Below are 15,598 nucleotides of genomic sequence, written 5' to 3'. Positions count from 1 at the left end.
GAAAGATCAGATTGGAAAAATTTGGAAAAATCATTAATTTCTAACTAAAGTCCATTGTGGGTTTCTTCGTGGAATCACCTATTGATCAAGTAGTATCAGCAAATGCTAAGTCTTGTACCCCACCGCTGATCCACCAATGTAGGAAGCTTGCTTTTGTATGTAGTGTACCAAAACGAGGTACACTATGTAGAAAGTCCCGACAGCCCTTATTGGCTTATAGGGCTTCAATTAATAATCCCAAATTCTCTCTTTTGTGGTAGTGTGGGCAAGCAGTTTAGGCTTATCAGAGGGTAGTGTTAAGAATTTGTTGAACACACAGGGGCATATGTACAAAGAAGTGGCAGAGTGAGGCGTTAGCCGTCATGGCCTAACGCCTCACTCCGCCACTTCAGAAATGCAAGGCTGCACCATATTTACAAGAATATGGCGCAGCCCTGCTTTTTCCCCTTCACTGGTCCTACACTAAGCTGCCTAGCGCCAATGCAGGCACCCTTGCACGTCTGCGTGCAGAGGAAGATTGCTGTATGTGTAAGTGCCGTTTTGTCACTTCTATGTGTGCTGCTTAAGGCATCACATATGGAAGTCACAAAATCTCATTTTTTTTAAAAGATTGTTTATGTACAGGAAGGGACACTTTCCTACACATAAACAATAAACATAGACATACACATAAACAGTCCAAGGCATTTTGGAAAAAGCAAAACCGAGGAGAAATAATTTCTTCTCATTTCGCCAAGTTAAGACCAGGTTTTCCCTGGTCTTCATTTTGGCACTGCCTCCTATTTACGCCATCTTTGTAAATAGGGGGCAGCGTCAAAATCAGTGGATGTTGTGGTGGAACACCTACCGGAACACCCGCTGCCCACCCCTTTCACGCTAACCATAACTTATAAAGGGGCCACGTGGCTTAACAGTACCTTGTAAATAAGGCAAAGCCCCTATCGCCACAGGAACGTGGGAAAATGTGACGTTCCTGTGGTGATAGGGGCCTGCACATATGCCCCATAAGAGTCAATAAATGAGACACATAATGAAGAAGAAACTCAAGACCAATTTAGAAAAATAACAGGTATTTTTATATATTTTTAACACCAAGAACTTTGCATTTGGGTAAGTACTTTTCTAGATATCAATTTTTACAGCTAAGCAAAAATGTCACACAAAGGGGACGTGGCCACAACCACTACCAAGAAGATCTTTGTGAGGCTCCAGACTCAACTGTCCTCGATTTGCTGTTCTCTGCAGCGTAAAATCCTGCATCTCAGCTTATATGGCTGGCTGGAGGTGTAGTGGTGTGGAGGAGCATGGGAGCGATGTCTGACTGCAAACCTGAGACTTGAAACTTACGGAGGGACCGGGGGCAACTCCACATTGTGTAGTGTAGTTCCTTTATTCCCAATAGGCTCTGCACATTGGAATAATATACACCATAGATTTGACATAAGAATGAGGTCATTATGTCTCTATCAAGTATATTAAACTTACTTGGGTGTGTGCAAGCTAACTCAGAGGTCACTAGAAACTTTCTTGAATAAACAAGAAGGGATTAGTCTCTGACAACCGCATAAACATGACAACTTTGTTTTCCCTTAGAATCGAAAGGATATCTTCAGAGTCGTTGAAACAATAGATAACTAGTTCACTCAGTCAATCGTGCATGCTTCGTTTCTACAGAGTTGCATAGAAATAGAGAGACTTGCGTTTCAATAAAAAGGGTTTATTGAACAGTCTTCTTTCTCATGCAAGAGAGATGAACTGCTACAATCGTTAGACAGTATAATGCGTGCAGCGTAAACAGTAATATGAAATAAGACTGTAATAGTATTGTCTGTTGCTATAACATATATAACAATACATATATAAATAACACAGGCTAAAATACTCAACAGGTGCTTCTAAAATACGCCTACCCCAGTGTACATAACCTAGGTCTAGTACGAGGGAAGAAGTAGGTGCTGTCTTTAGCATAGGTTTAGTTTTGCCAAGAATTGCCAAAGGTTTCTCTAGGTTCTAATCAGCTCCATACCTTAGAATGAGAGAGGTTGGTATCTCTTTCTTGGGACTCGATTTCCCAACACCCCGCAAGGGGAGCAGAAACACTGAAGCTGGATTCTCGGCAGGAGGATGACAGCTTCTGGTCAGTGCGTCAGCTGAAGAGTTGGCTTCCTTCGGCACTTGCTGTAGCGAGCTGCGTCGTGCAAGTAGGTAGTCGAACTGCACCGAACGACACCGTGCTTTGCCATAGCAAGTGAAGGTATATTTATACCTTGAAGGTGTTTGGGAATGCCAGTATTGACGTAAAGTCGGGCATATGAACGTCATGAATGAACCCCTAAGGAATAGATAGATGTTCATGCATAATAAATGAGTTCTTGGAGAAATCAATACCCAGGCAAGGAGAAGTCCCTAACGGCTTAAGAGTCTGGTTGTCCAAGAAATTGTGGTGACGTAGATGAACGGATGGAAGTAGCCATGCCTGTATTTGGGTAGCATGGGATATGCCTAAATAAGGACTGGATTTCTATGCCTATATAAGGGTAATGTGAATTATACCTATATAAGGGCATATTTGGGAAATTCATTCGGAATCTAAATCGACATACAACGCCCACTCTACTTTCTTATGTACGACTAAACATGTCTAAACATATCTAAAACATATCTACGCATGAAGTGCTATAACCCCTCCAAAATACATAAAAATGCATTAGAACTGGTTGTAAGCATAAAATTGCATTGGTGCTGTACACATTAAAGCAATGTTTCATCACCAGCATATATTTACATTCGAATGCTAAATGAATGAAGCACAAAAATATACATTTATGAAATGGCTCGTAAATACAGAAGAAAAAAGGGCGAAACCATTTCATGTCAGATTACATAAAACTGTTTGTTTGTGAGAAAAGGTCATATATTGTTTCTGGAAGTATTCAAAGAATTTGTGTTCTCTATGAACAGTTCTACTATAAGCAGATTACTCTGTGCCAAAAAGGAAAAATACTAATTTGGAGAAAAAAAATAATCATGGGAAAAAGTTCTTTGTTTTGTAAAAATGAAGGTCAAATTCAAAGTCCCTCAGAACACTGTGTGCCAAAATAAAAAGTCAGTTTTGCGCTTGGAGAAAACATGAAATCTTCTATGTCTGTAAAAAGGTTGTCTATCATTGTAGGTGATAGTTGGATTACCTTGTTTAGAAAATTAACCGCACATAGATGTGAAGCATCGCCTTCAGCATTGGTCGCATCAGCAATGTTCGAATCGGATGTTACCTGTGTGCCTGTAGTTTCCTCTTGTACTTCAGCATTAGCATTTTGCGTCTGTGAGGTCTCAATGAATGCCGTCATCGGAATTGGTAGCCGCTGGGGACAACACTGCACATGGACACTTACCGGGTCCAGCAAAGTATCAACATCCGTTGGCATGACTGATGGAAGTTCACCAGAACTTGTCTGAGATTCGCCTGCACAGCGGAACTAGCGCTGTAGCGAACACCACGCAAACAATCCAATCCAGCCGCCATTGACGGCGAGGAACGAGGCCACGCCTACCCTTAGGCCACGCCCACACGCCCATCTGGTATAAAACGCTGAGTAAAAGCGCGCCACACCAGATAACCTCGCATACTCCTGAGGCGGAAGCCGGGAGCTGACCTACTTTTTAAAGCTGTATCACCTGTGTCACGATATACTTGAATTGTGTTCTTAAAACTTGCACTTACCCTCCTGGCATCACCAGAACTTGTCTGAGATTGGCCTGCACAGCGGAACTAGCGCTGTAGCGAACACCACGCAAACAATCCAATCCAGCCGCCATTGACGGCGAGGAACGAGGCCACGCCTACCCTTGGGCCACGCCCACATGCCCATCTGGTATAAAACGCTGAGTAAAAGCGCGCCACACCAGATAACCTCGCATACTCCTGAGGCGGAAGCCGGGAGCTGACCTACTTTTTAAAACTGTATCACCTGTGTCACGATATACTTGAATGGTGTTCTTAAAACTTGCACTTACCCTCCTGGCATCACCAGAACTTGTCTGAGATTCGCCTGCACAGCGGAACTAGCGCTGTAGCGAACACCACGCAAACAATCCAATCCAGCCGCCATTGACGGCGAGGAACGAGGCCACGCCTACCCTTAGGCCACGCCCACACGCCCCTTTTCCACCCCTAAAAAGATGTGCAATCACCGGACGCGCAGCGGACGGGCGCAGCGGGCGCGCCGTCAGCGCGCCGAAGGCGCGCTAAAGGCAAGCCCGTCTGGGCCCGTCCGGGCCCAGACGGCCTCAGGCCTAGACACTATGCCCAACTCGCAAAAGCGTATATCCTACACCCAAGATACGCTTCGAGCCTGGAACACTAACAAACATCCCCAGTGTAAATTCATCCTCAAGGAAGACACCCCTTTTACAGGATGCATCCTTTGTAACACAACAGAGGAAACAGAACGCTGCCAAGCGCTGCGATTCGGCCTTTTGAACTGCAGGTCCCTGGTAAAACATGCTCACGAAATAAACATCCTCGCCCAAAATTCTATGCTAGACGTACTGTTTCTGACCGAGACATGGTTGACCCCTAACAGTGACTTCGACATGGTCAATGCAGTTCCACCCGGTTACCAAATCTGCTGCTTGAACAGACCGGTCGGCAGAGGTGGCGGCTTAGCCATACTCTACAAAGACCATCTTAACTGTAGGATCGAATGTGGAACTGTCAAAGACTGCGAAAACTGCAACTTCACCTTCCAGATCTCGCCAACTATCTCACTATCGGGACTACTAGTGTACCGACCGCCAGGCTCGCTAGGAGAATTTTCCTGCACCCTGATGGATCACATTCTACTAAAAACAATCACAGCCTCCAACTTCCTCCTCCTAGGGGACCTTAACCTGCACTTCCTAGACCCCGCGGATAATACCGCAGCTAACCTACTAACAGACCTTACATCAGCCGACCTCCACCTCCTGAACTCAAAAGCCACCCATGAGAAAGGCCAGCTTTTAGACCCGATTTTTACTAATATCAGGAACCTCATAACCCAAGATCCTACCCCCCTCCCATGGACAGACCATCTGCTGGTCCCTATGCACTGGCTTCTCCAGACCACCCCAGCACTTAAACAGAAAACCAGGATACGAGGTAGACGGTGGCACAAGCTAATCCCAGAGGAATGGGAAGCGAAGTTACTGGAATCCGTCGGACCTCTCTCCGCGGACCCTAACACAGCTGACAGAGAATTTAACGGTTGGCTCTCCCATCCCCTGGACAGCCTTACCCCACTAACCAGCACTCTTAAACACGTCAAAAGGATCAACCCTGGTCCATGGTACACACCCTCCCTTAATGCTTTAAGGAAAGAGTGCAAAAAGACAGAACGCACTTGGAGGAAAAACAAGTCGGTGATGGAGAAAGACGCTTATCAATTATCTATGAAAGCGTACAAACAAGCTCTCCACAACGCGAAAAGTGCCTTCTATGAGGAAAAAATAAAGAATTCCTCCTGCTCAGCTAAGGAGACCTTCTCCATCCTTAAAGAGCTCCTCCATGTCCCGGACCCTCCGCAGAAACACATGGACCCCAAAGCAGCAGAAGAAAAATGCGTCAATCTAGCCACCTTTTTTGACGAAAAAATTAAAAAAATCCTCGCCTCCCTCCCTGCTGCTAAACCCGACACCTCAGAGAAAGCTAAGGACCTACCTCCCTCACTATGGAATCCCCCCGCGAAACCCGATACGCCCTATCTAGCGTCGTTCGGCCCAGTCACTGCTGAGGAAGTGGCAGCAACATTTGCATCAACCAAGAGTGGCGCCCCCAGTGACCCAGTTCCCATACGGTTCGTCAAAGATATCACCCGGACCATAGTGCCCCAGCTGACTGCCCTCATTAACATCTCGTTAGCCCAAGGAGAAGTCCCTTTAAGCTGGAAGGAAGCAGTCGTAAAAGGGCTTCTCAAGAAACCATCGCTGGACCCTGCGGACCTATCTAATTACAGACCAATCTCTCTCCTCCCCTGGATAGGTAAGGTCGCTGAGAAACTAGCGAATAAAAAGCTGTCACACTTCCTAGAATCAAACCACCTCCTCAAAAACTCACAGACAGGCTTTAGACCAGGTCAGGGCACTGACACCGCTCTCCTCGCAGCAGTAGAGAAGACCAGAGAAATTATCGATACAGGAGGATCAGTGGCAGTGGTCCTCCTAGACCTGAGCGCGGCCTTCGACACTGTCAGCCACCAGGTCCTAACCCAACGCCTAGATAACATCGGAGTGAAAGACACAGCGCTGAAATGGCTCATGTCCTTTCTTTCCCAACACTCCTTCCAAGTCTGGGAAGGTGAAAGTCGCTCCCCCTCCATCCCCCTCCGGTGTGGTGTGCCACAGGGCTCATCACTAAGCCCCACGTTGTTTAACGTGTACATGGCCCCACTGGAGGAGTTGGTCTCACCATTTGGAGTCACCATCGTCAGCTATGCTGACGACACTCAGCTGGTGGTGACGCTCTCCCACCCCAAGCTAGAGCCTTCCAATCTCCATGATTGCCTCTCCAACATCCATCAATGGATGAGTGACTCAGCCCTAAAATTAAATGGGTCAAAAATGGAGATCCTGCTCCTAGGGCACAAAACCATGAATCTTCCCCCAAACATCTGGCCCGCCTGTATGGGTGAACCCCCTACCCCCAAGACGGAAGTTAAGAGTCTGGGAGTATGGTTAGAGACAGATCTCACCTTCAGAACACAGGCAAGAAAAACGGCCGGCATCTGCTATGGCCTACTCAGATCATGCAGAAAGGTGCTCTCCCTACTCCCATTCCAGTCCAGACTACTGCTGATCCAAGGCCTAATTTTGTCCAGTCTGGACTACAGCAACGCCATTTACCTGGGAGCACCGGAATCCACTCTCCAAACATTGCAAAAAACCCAGAATGCCGCAGCCCGACTACTTACGAATACTCCAGCCAGAACATCAGCCAAACCTGCACTGAGGAAACTACACTGGCTCCCGATTAGGGAAAGAGTAACATTCAAGGCCCTTTGCTTGGCCCACAAGGTACTGCACAACACAGGTCCACCAATCCTCAACAACTGGATCACACCCTACAGACCTACGAGAGCGCTTCGGTCAGAACATGGAAACCTTATCATGATTCCCAGGGTGAAGAAGGCCCGTGCAGGTGGCCGCCGCTTCTCAGTCAACACTGCAAAAAAATGGAACGCGCTCCCCCTGAGTCTCAGATCGGAACCAAACCTCCTGCGATTCAGGAAGTCCCTTAAAACCCTACTCTTCCCTTAAAGTCGTCAACATCCCCTTCCTTCAACCTTTAGGAGCTTGAGGTTTAGCGCTGGGATACTCTTGGGTGACTACGCGCTCTATAAAAACCTAAAATAAATAAAATAAATAAATAAATAAATAAATAAGTGTCAGACAGATGTCTAGCACGCATTCTTCTCTGCATAGTAGGCAGCATAGAACAGGTAAGATCTTGCCAGATTGGTCTGAATGACAGAAACCATGTGGTATTTAATTCTCGTAGACGAGTTAATCCCAAAATTTGGACGATGAGTTCATGACACTTCATCTCCAAAAGAGCTCTCTCTATGGTGCTTGGAGTGGCGCTGGTGATTTGGCTTGCCATATCGTAGCAGAAGGATAAAAAATAGTATCCCTGCAATGAGTGCCAAAAGGAGGGGCAGTCCGCCAAACACAGAGTGCACGGAGTTTGGAAATATTCCTAGGACTGCTTGAAAAGGTGCAGTACGGAAAATACAGTCTTTTTATTTTTTTTATTTTTTATTTTTGTAAACCTTTATTGTGCATGAAAAGAGAACAAATACGGGCCGACAACCATCAGGCCGGCCACAAGACTTTTGAGCACAGAAGCAAGCAATATAATTTCTCAGCGGCATCAGGGTTGATAAGCAACAATCAATTAACCGTACACTGAGTAAATTAGTGTCGCCGAGAAACAGGAGTAATGAAGGTTAGTTTTAAATTTTTTTGGACGTAAATATAAGGCAATGAAGAATAGAGACCAAGGAGAACTGAGTCCGTACGATTATCTCACAACATGATCAGGCAGGAGCATAACATGAAACCATCCGTGAAAGTTACTACCCAGGCAGTATGGCGGGTCAGAGGAAAACAACAAGATCATCATGCAGTAATTTTACGCCATTTACAGCTCAGCCCATTCCCTCCTAATCCCTATATCGGACCCAGAACAGAAATTAGATAAGAAAGCGCAGAGAGATGAAAAAATAAGGCCCATAGAAACCAATGTATAAAACTAAAAGTCTCCCCCCACCCTACACCATTGCGGAGGCTACGGCCTACCCTCCCCCCCCGGCAAAGTGTCTGTCGCCCGCTAAAGAACCCGAAATATAGACAAAGAAAAAAGGAAAAGAGGGAATAATCCCTAATAAAGAAGAAAAAGAAAAATAAAGTATAACTCCTGTGATATAGGGAGGAAGAATAGAGAAATCTAATCTATACCTCCCAATGAAGAAAAAATGGGGGGGAGGAGCCAAACGAATCCTAAGTCTCTCGGACACCCCAACCATACAGGAATTCCCTCCCCCTATGTCGCAAAGCGAATAGAGAATATGTAATACGAAATAAGGATAGGGAGAGATCTCAAGTTCCATAACAGCCCTCAATGAAAGGGTGGCCCTTCCCGAGACCCCACCCGCCATTCAAGTCAATTCGTCACATCCCCTCATGCGTGCCAGCGAAAAACAATGTATTGTAAACATCATATAAAACAAGGAGAGTCACACTACAACACAGTGAAGGAGCGCCAAATCGAACCCACGCTAGCCAGGAATGTACAGTTCTTCAGGAGGAATCAGCTAACCCTGGCCAGTCCGCACTCGACCCCTCGGCCAAAGTCCACGCAGGGCGATCCCCACTGGCAGAACAAAGGGAAAAGATGGCCGCTCCCGGCAGGGAGATGGTGTTGCAATACATCCTCGACCAGTTCTATTGACCCCACGGAATAGCGCCAGCAGATTCTCCCAAAGTGAGAAAAGAAGGAAAGTCACAAGCTGAGTCAAAAAAGCATGGGCAAGTAGATTAGGTGGTTGAGGGGTGCGTGGCGTCAGTCCCAGAGGCAGCAAAGTCTCGGCAAAAACCATGGGCTCCGATGAAGGCGGTAACAATGTAGCGCTGACGAAGTTAATGGGCGCTTGCGGCAACATTGTAGCCCGGTCTGGAGTCAGGATAGACAAAGCGTCACAACGAGGGAAACAGACCGGTGGTGTGTAATCCGCCCCGGGCGTAGCAGCCTCAAGTTTATCGCACAGCAAAAGAAAGCCCACACGCGTTTCTGCTCGCAGTTCGCGAATTGCGTCAAGAATAGAGCCATAGGTCAGAGCGGCCGGGGGTTCCATCTTCGCCCCGGTCACAGGCGCGGCACTCATGGCAGGATAGCGCCCGGGGCGCTGCAGCAGAGTCCAGTTATAGTCCGAGGCAGGGTTGGCATTAAGCGCGGTCAGATCCACCATTGCATCGGCTCCACCAGGGGAAACACAGGGGCGCAGAGGCACAGGTACCACCAAAACAGCGAGGACACAGGTCGCTATGCCAGGGCGGACTTGCAAGCAGTAGATAGCGCGCAATAAAAGCCCCGCGATGATAACAGCGGAGCGGGAGCAGGCTTGTGGGGGACTCGTAGCATTCAAGTGTCCGCCATCATGGAGGTGGCGCAGCTTGTCTTACTTGAAGGTCCCGGTACGGAGGCACCCGTGAAAAACTCCCGGTCGGCAGGCTCTCAGTGAGCAAGTGAAAGCGGAAAATACAGTCTTAAATATACTTACAATACTGCTCGTATCAGACATGTTTAAGATACGACTTAACATTTCTGAGGAATGTATAGGGCAGTTTGCAGTTAAAAGAGCATGTATCTCGGCAGAAGTCCTTGTGACTTGTAGATCATAGGTCTCTTTGGCCGAGGTCAGTGGCACAGTTTTTTTGTAAAAGAATGGCTTTCATTCTGCTTAGCGTATCAATTTCTTTAGAAGAGATGTTCAGTGAAGGCCAATGTGGCGACGCCCTGACTGACTTGGTTTTTGGAAACAATACTTGCATACAGTAAGTGACCCTGGATGACACAGTTACTAGATATGGTTTGCAAGGCAACATGCCACAGCAGCCGTGATTGTTCAACATGAGGTAACTTCTATTTGAAAGTTGTCCAAAAATTGGATCAATCTCTGCAGCTGGGGAACCTTGCAGGTGGCAGGATAAATTGTTAGAGGAACCATCGCAGGCCCTGTGAAAGTTTATACCCTGACAAAGGAGAGAACCGCTTAGTGCGTTCTCACAGTTTGAACCGCTAAGAAACACTTCACGTCCCCCACTCCAACATCTGTGTGTGTATGGTAATTCCCAGGATGTCTATATGCATTCTTTACCCAACCTTTCATATGTGCCTGCTGGTATGTGTTTTAGGCAATATTAAAAAGGGAAAATTGTAACAGGCAGAGTAATTGTTCCATGTATAATCCATTCAGTAGCTGGTTTCTCTGCTACCGTAAATGGCAATCTTTCCAGTTTTTCAATGCTCAGCACCGTATAGTCTGCTCCCCTTTGTGCCAATTTGGTCTGTTTATCACTGAGATTGAATTCTGAAAACAGTGACATAGTATTGATTAAACGCAAGGCACATAGCCTGAACGAAGGTTTTGCAACATCCAGCCTAGTAGCATGATAGAACGTAATTGCAACTGATCATGTTGCAACATGACCAAGTCCTGTTCCATGATGTCTATGACAGAAGACACTATGCTGTCCAATGAATATATCCTGGACGACAGAGTCGTTAACCCATTGTCAACCACAGAGAGAGTTTTCTCTAAATTAATACGATCAATTTCTCGTATTCGTTCTGCAGTTTCTGCCTGCGTAATCTTCCATGCTTTATTATAAGCAGCATAGATACCGGCATATATAAAACGTTTTTGACGCGGTTTTCTTGGACCTAGCAAGAATTCCCTAAGATCAGCGCCATCTTTAAGTAAAGATAAGTGTTGCTTTACATCCTTAAGTGTAGATCTTTGTAGCCAATCAAGGCAGAGCTTCCCTACACTATATGTTGTTACTATTCCTGGATGCTGTCTTTGAACATATCTCCGGTCTGGCCTATTGAATGTGAAACCCTTTGTCTTGTTCAGGAATCTATCTTGACAGTAGTTTGTGTCTGTGGGCCAGATCAACCATTTATTCCAATCTGGATCTGTTCTGTTGTGATGCAAAATAGTATGTATGTCGACCTCCCCCTCTGAAGTGTTATCACTATCAGGTGTAGGTGTAGGTATGGACGGATTGTTCATGTCTTTGATCTTGGCTAACCCAAGGCAAGACATCTGTTGGACAGTGTCATTCAAAAACACAATTTGCTCAGGGATGATGCAGGCTCTAAATAAAGCTTCTACCCCCTGTACTTGTCAATCTTTTGTACCTCAGACAGTTTTTGTCTCAATGTTGTCTTTCCAAAAGTTGAAACCTAGTTTAGACAGTTGGGCATAAAAGGCTGCAGAATAAAACTGTTTTGTATTGGTCAACATACTTTTCAGTCCTGTTTTGTTAATATTTCTAAAGTAAAATGATTCTGCATTTGATACATTGAATCCTGAAAAGTATGGAAATTTCATAGCAAATGTTCTTGAGCTATCCTTTTGTGGCTTAGGACAATGTTCCCATTGGTTATACATTAATACATTTCTAGGATTTGCAGATTTGTGCAAGAAATGATGACCATAATGATTATAACAATACATTTGTTCATCCTCTGATGAACCTTCTAAATATTCCTGGATAGTCAACACTGCAGACATTTCTAAGTTTGACATCCTATTATTAACAGTCTCGAAGTCCCAATCATCAGAAAAGGTACTAGATGAAACAAAGTCACTTAATGAAATCTTGAATAAGTGTGGAATCTTCAACAGCTCAGACGGGCCAAAAATGTCATAATCTGTTTCGTCCCAAGCTATACCACCAGGTATAGGAACGGCTGTGATGTTCACTGATGACAAGTCTCTTTGTTCATGATGGGATGATTTGTGTGGCTTGAGGTGTAAGTTGACGTTCTTACTTGCTATGTCCATTTTGACATATCTTCCATTTATGAGCATACCCAGAGTTATTTCCAGAGTTAACCAAAGTAGAAGAAGAAATATTCCCAACACAATCCAATGTTCAATCCATGGTAAAACCAGATAAGTCTTTTCCAGGTGATGAAAAAGGTCTGTTGCTTGTTCTTTGAAAGTTCTTTTTGCTGGCGTTGTTTCAGGTTCGCTGGACTCCTCAGAAAATGTATCAAAGTTAATGAAATAGCCAGAGGCAGTTCTGTCAATTGTTGGGATTGCATCAGGATTTGTTGAAATCTCTGGAACCACTTGATCATTTGTTACTTCATTATAGACAGTTGCTACTTTGTTGTAGACAGTTGTTTCTTGACAAACTGTTATTTGGGTCTCAAGAGGTACAAGTTCCATAGCTTTATTGCATAGTCCTTCTTTTCGCACTGCAGATTCCTCAAAGGTGATGAGTCTCTCAGTTTGAGCCTCTTGGATTGTAGCTAGAGGGGTGCGTCTGCTACATTGTCAGAATCCACTTGGCCTACTGCTTAGTATCGGCCACATAGTGTGGTTTTATCAGGTTGATGGACACAAACCTGTTCTCCTTTTTACCAGCAAGGGGCGGCAGTAAAATTGTTCTTGATCCGTGGATTGCTAGGACAGGTACTGGTTGTCTGTAAGAAGGCCTAAACTCCTTCTTGTCCGCGATCTTTCTCTGACTAGATCACCAAGCTTTGGGATCCAGACTGGCCTTGCTGGGACAGTCGTTTTTTCCTCAGTGGTGGTTGGCTTTAGGAACATGTTGCTTTGTTTCGTTCTTAGTCCATTTAAGTCCTGCAAAACAGCCAAACGATCTTTGATATCAAATGTTTTTTGTTCCACCACTGATGTCTGACAATCAAGATCCGTGACCAACATTCTTGTCCCAAAAAGGACCTCATATGGAGTCATACCCCCTAGAGAACTTCTTGGCAAGTTATTAAGACTACGTTGGACACTTATTAGATGTTTGACCTACCCATCACCCGAACCTAATACCCTAGCTGTTATAGATTGCTTTATGTTCCTTTTTTTCTCTCCACGACAGAATTTCCCTCAGGATAAAATGGACTAGAATACTGCACTGCAACACCCAAATTGGCCATGGCCTCCTTGGAAGCTCTAGCGCTAAATGCAGGACCCATGTTAGAATGTAGCATGCTGAGTACCTATGTGCCGATAAAGACTCGCAAATCTTTTAAAACAGTTTGAGCGTCAGCCGAGCGCTGAGGCCACATCCAAATGAACCGTGTCATAATATTTGTGGGACAGCATTTGTCCACAGGGACGTCTGCGTGTAGAAAGTCTAATGCTATCTAACAATGGTGTCTGTACTGGGCTGGCTATGCTATAGTATAGCGTTCTGTGCTGCAATCTCTATTGCAGTCTATGCAGTTAATGACAAATATGTGAATGTATGCATTCATTCCTGGCCAACAGTACATCTCTTTTAATGTTAATATTGTTTTAGAGATCCCCTGATGTATCAGACCCTCTCCCAAATGTACTTCGTAAATCAAAGCTACTCTACGTCTCCTGTTTGGAATTGCCCTATCCCCCACTCCAGGGATTCGAGCAAAAGGAACCTTGTTTGCAACAATTATATATGAGTATTTGAGTGGAAACCCTTTAGGTAATACTGCCCCGCTGCCCTTGCATCTAGCATTGACAGCCAGCATTAGTTCGCTGTCTATTTTCATTTTTGAACGAGTGATTGCAGCTAAGGAAGCCGTTTGCACAGCTGTCTTCGCTGCTTCATCAGCCAATGAATTCACTTCAACGTGAACGCCATCACGTTGATGACTCAGCGTATGGATTACGTGAGTGTTTTGTAGTCCCTCTCGTAACTGAACTACTTGTTCCCACAACGTTTTATGCTTGATTGTGCCACCTTTTGCATCTTTGAACCTGTTTTGAAGTCAGGTTTGCAAGTATTCATTGTAAGATTGAACACAATAAAATGAATCGCACACTATGAGTGTGGGGAATTTGCAACCCGTATTCTCAAAAGCCATCTTGAATGCTTGTAGTTCAGCTCGCTGAGCTGTACTATCTCCTAGGGATTGAGTTTTAGTGACCATTGGTCTAAATTTGCTATCGCGCTAACAACCTTCAACGATCCTGCACGCCGTACTATATGCTTGTTTACCCCCAGTAGCAGATTGAGCTGCTCCGTCAGTATAAATTATACATTCATACTGGTCAAGAGGCAGAATTTCAGTAGGCAGAGGACATTCTTGTTCGTATTGTAGAAATGCTTGTGTTTTTAAATAAGGATCAAAAACATATTCAACATCTGTTGCAGTAAGAGAATTAACCCATTGTATCCATCTCAGATGTAAAGCTTTAGCATTTGGAATGCTTGCTTTGTCACTGCCTCTAAGGCAGGTACAGGAGTTATGACCATAATGCGTTTCCCCTGTGCGAGGGCTCTTTCTTTTGCTACAGCGGTTTGAACAGCTGTCAGAATTTTTTCTGTAGAAGTGAACTTCATTTCTGCTTGTGTGTACAAGTGTGACTTGTAAGCTATTGGTACTTTTTCACCTTCGTTAAAAGTTAAGTATGTGAATCCGCATTGTCCTGGAATGATCCGGATCACTAAGTTGCGTACATTTACGCATGTTTGCAAATGTTTTGTTGCTAACATGTCTGTTTGGAGTGAAAGCAAAATTTCTGTGTGTTTTTGTGTCCAATTTACTGTTTTAAAATCTGGTTTGATTAATTTGTAGAGAGGTTTAACCCTTTCTGCATAATTTAGAATGTAAGTTCTTCTGAAGTTCAGGAAACCTAGAATCGACTGTGAGTTTTTCAGCGTTTTTGGTGGTTGGAGCAGCACACACTTTTCTAAAACGTTTGCTGGAAGGCTTTTGCCTTCACTTGATAATTCATACCCTAGGAAAAAGACATTGAGATGGGCAATTCTTGATCTCTTAAAATTGAATTTGTACCCCTCAGAGGCGAACATAGAGCCTAACATAATGGTGTTCACCCTGTTCAAGTGCCTATCCAAGTCATCGTCTGTCAGGATTGTTCATTGATGAGGTGCATGTTTCAATCACCCCCTGGTATTCAAGTTGATCTAAGATCTCCCTGACCTGTTTTTTAGCTTCTTGCTTAACTGGGTACAGCCTTTGTGCAGTTGGTTGATTTTTTAACTGGATTTTATGGTGAGGAGAATCCTCATCCCATCCTACATGATTTTTGTATAATGCAGGAGCTTGAGCTACTGCTCATTTCCTGGCATAAGTATATTTTAAATGAATTGGAATATGATTAAAGAAGGCTGGCATAATGATATCTTCGCCATGTGGGCACTCCCTTACAAATTCTGGTGGCCAGTCTTGTTCAGCTAGAAGAAAGTCATAACCCTTAGAAAGTCACTCCCAAAAGAGTGCTTTTATTTTTCTTGGTATGTCTCCCTCCATCCGGAGTGTTATTTCATATAACTTATGTGGAAAACTAACCCTAGTATCTGCAGT

Source organism: Lissotriton vulgaris, chromosome 5 (assembly GCF_964263255.1).
Source record: "Lissotriton vulgaris chromosome 5, aLisVul1.2, whole genome shotgun sequence".
NCBI classification, from domain to species: Eukaryota; Metazoa; Chordata; class Amphibia; order Caudata; family Salamandridae; genus Lissotriton; species Lissotriton vulgaris.
Note: the sequence above shows the minus strand (reverse complement) of the source record.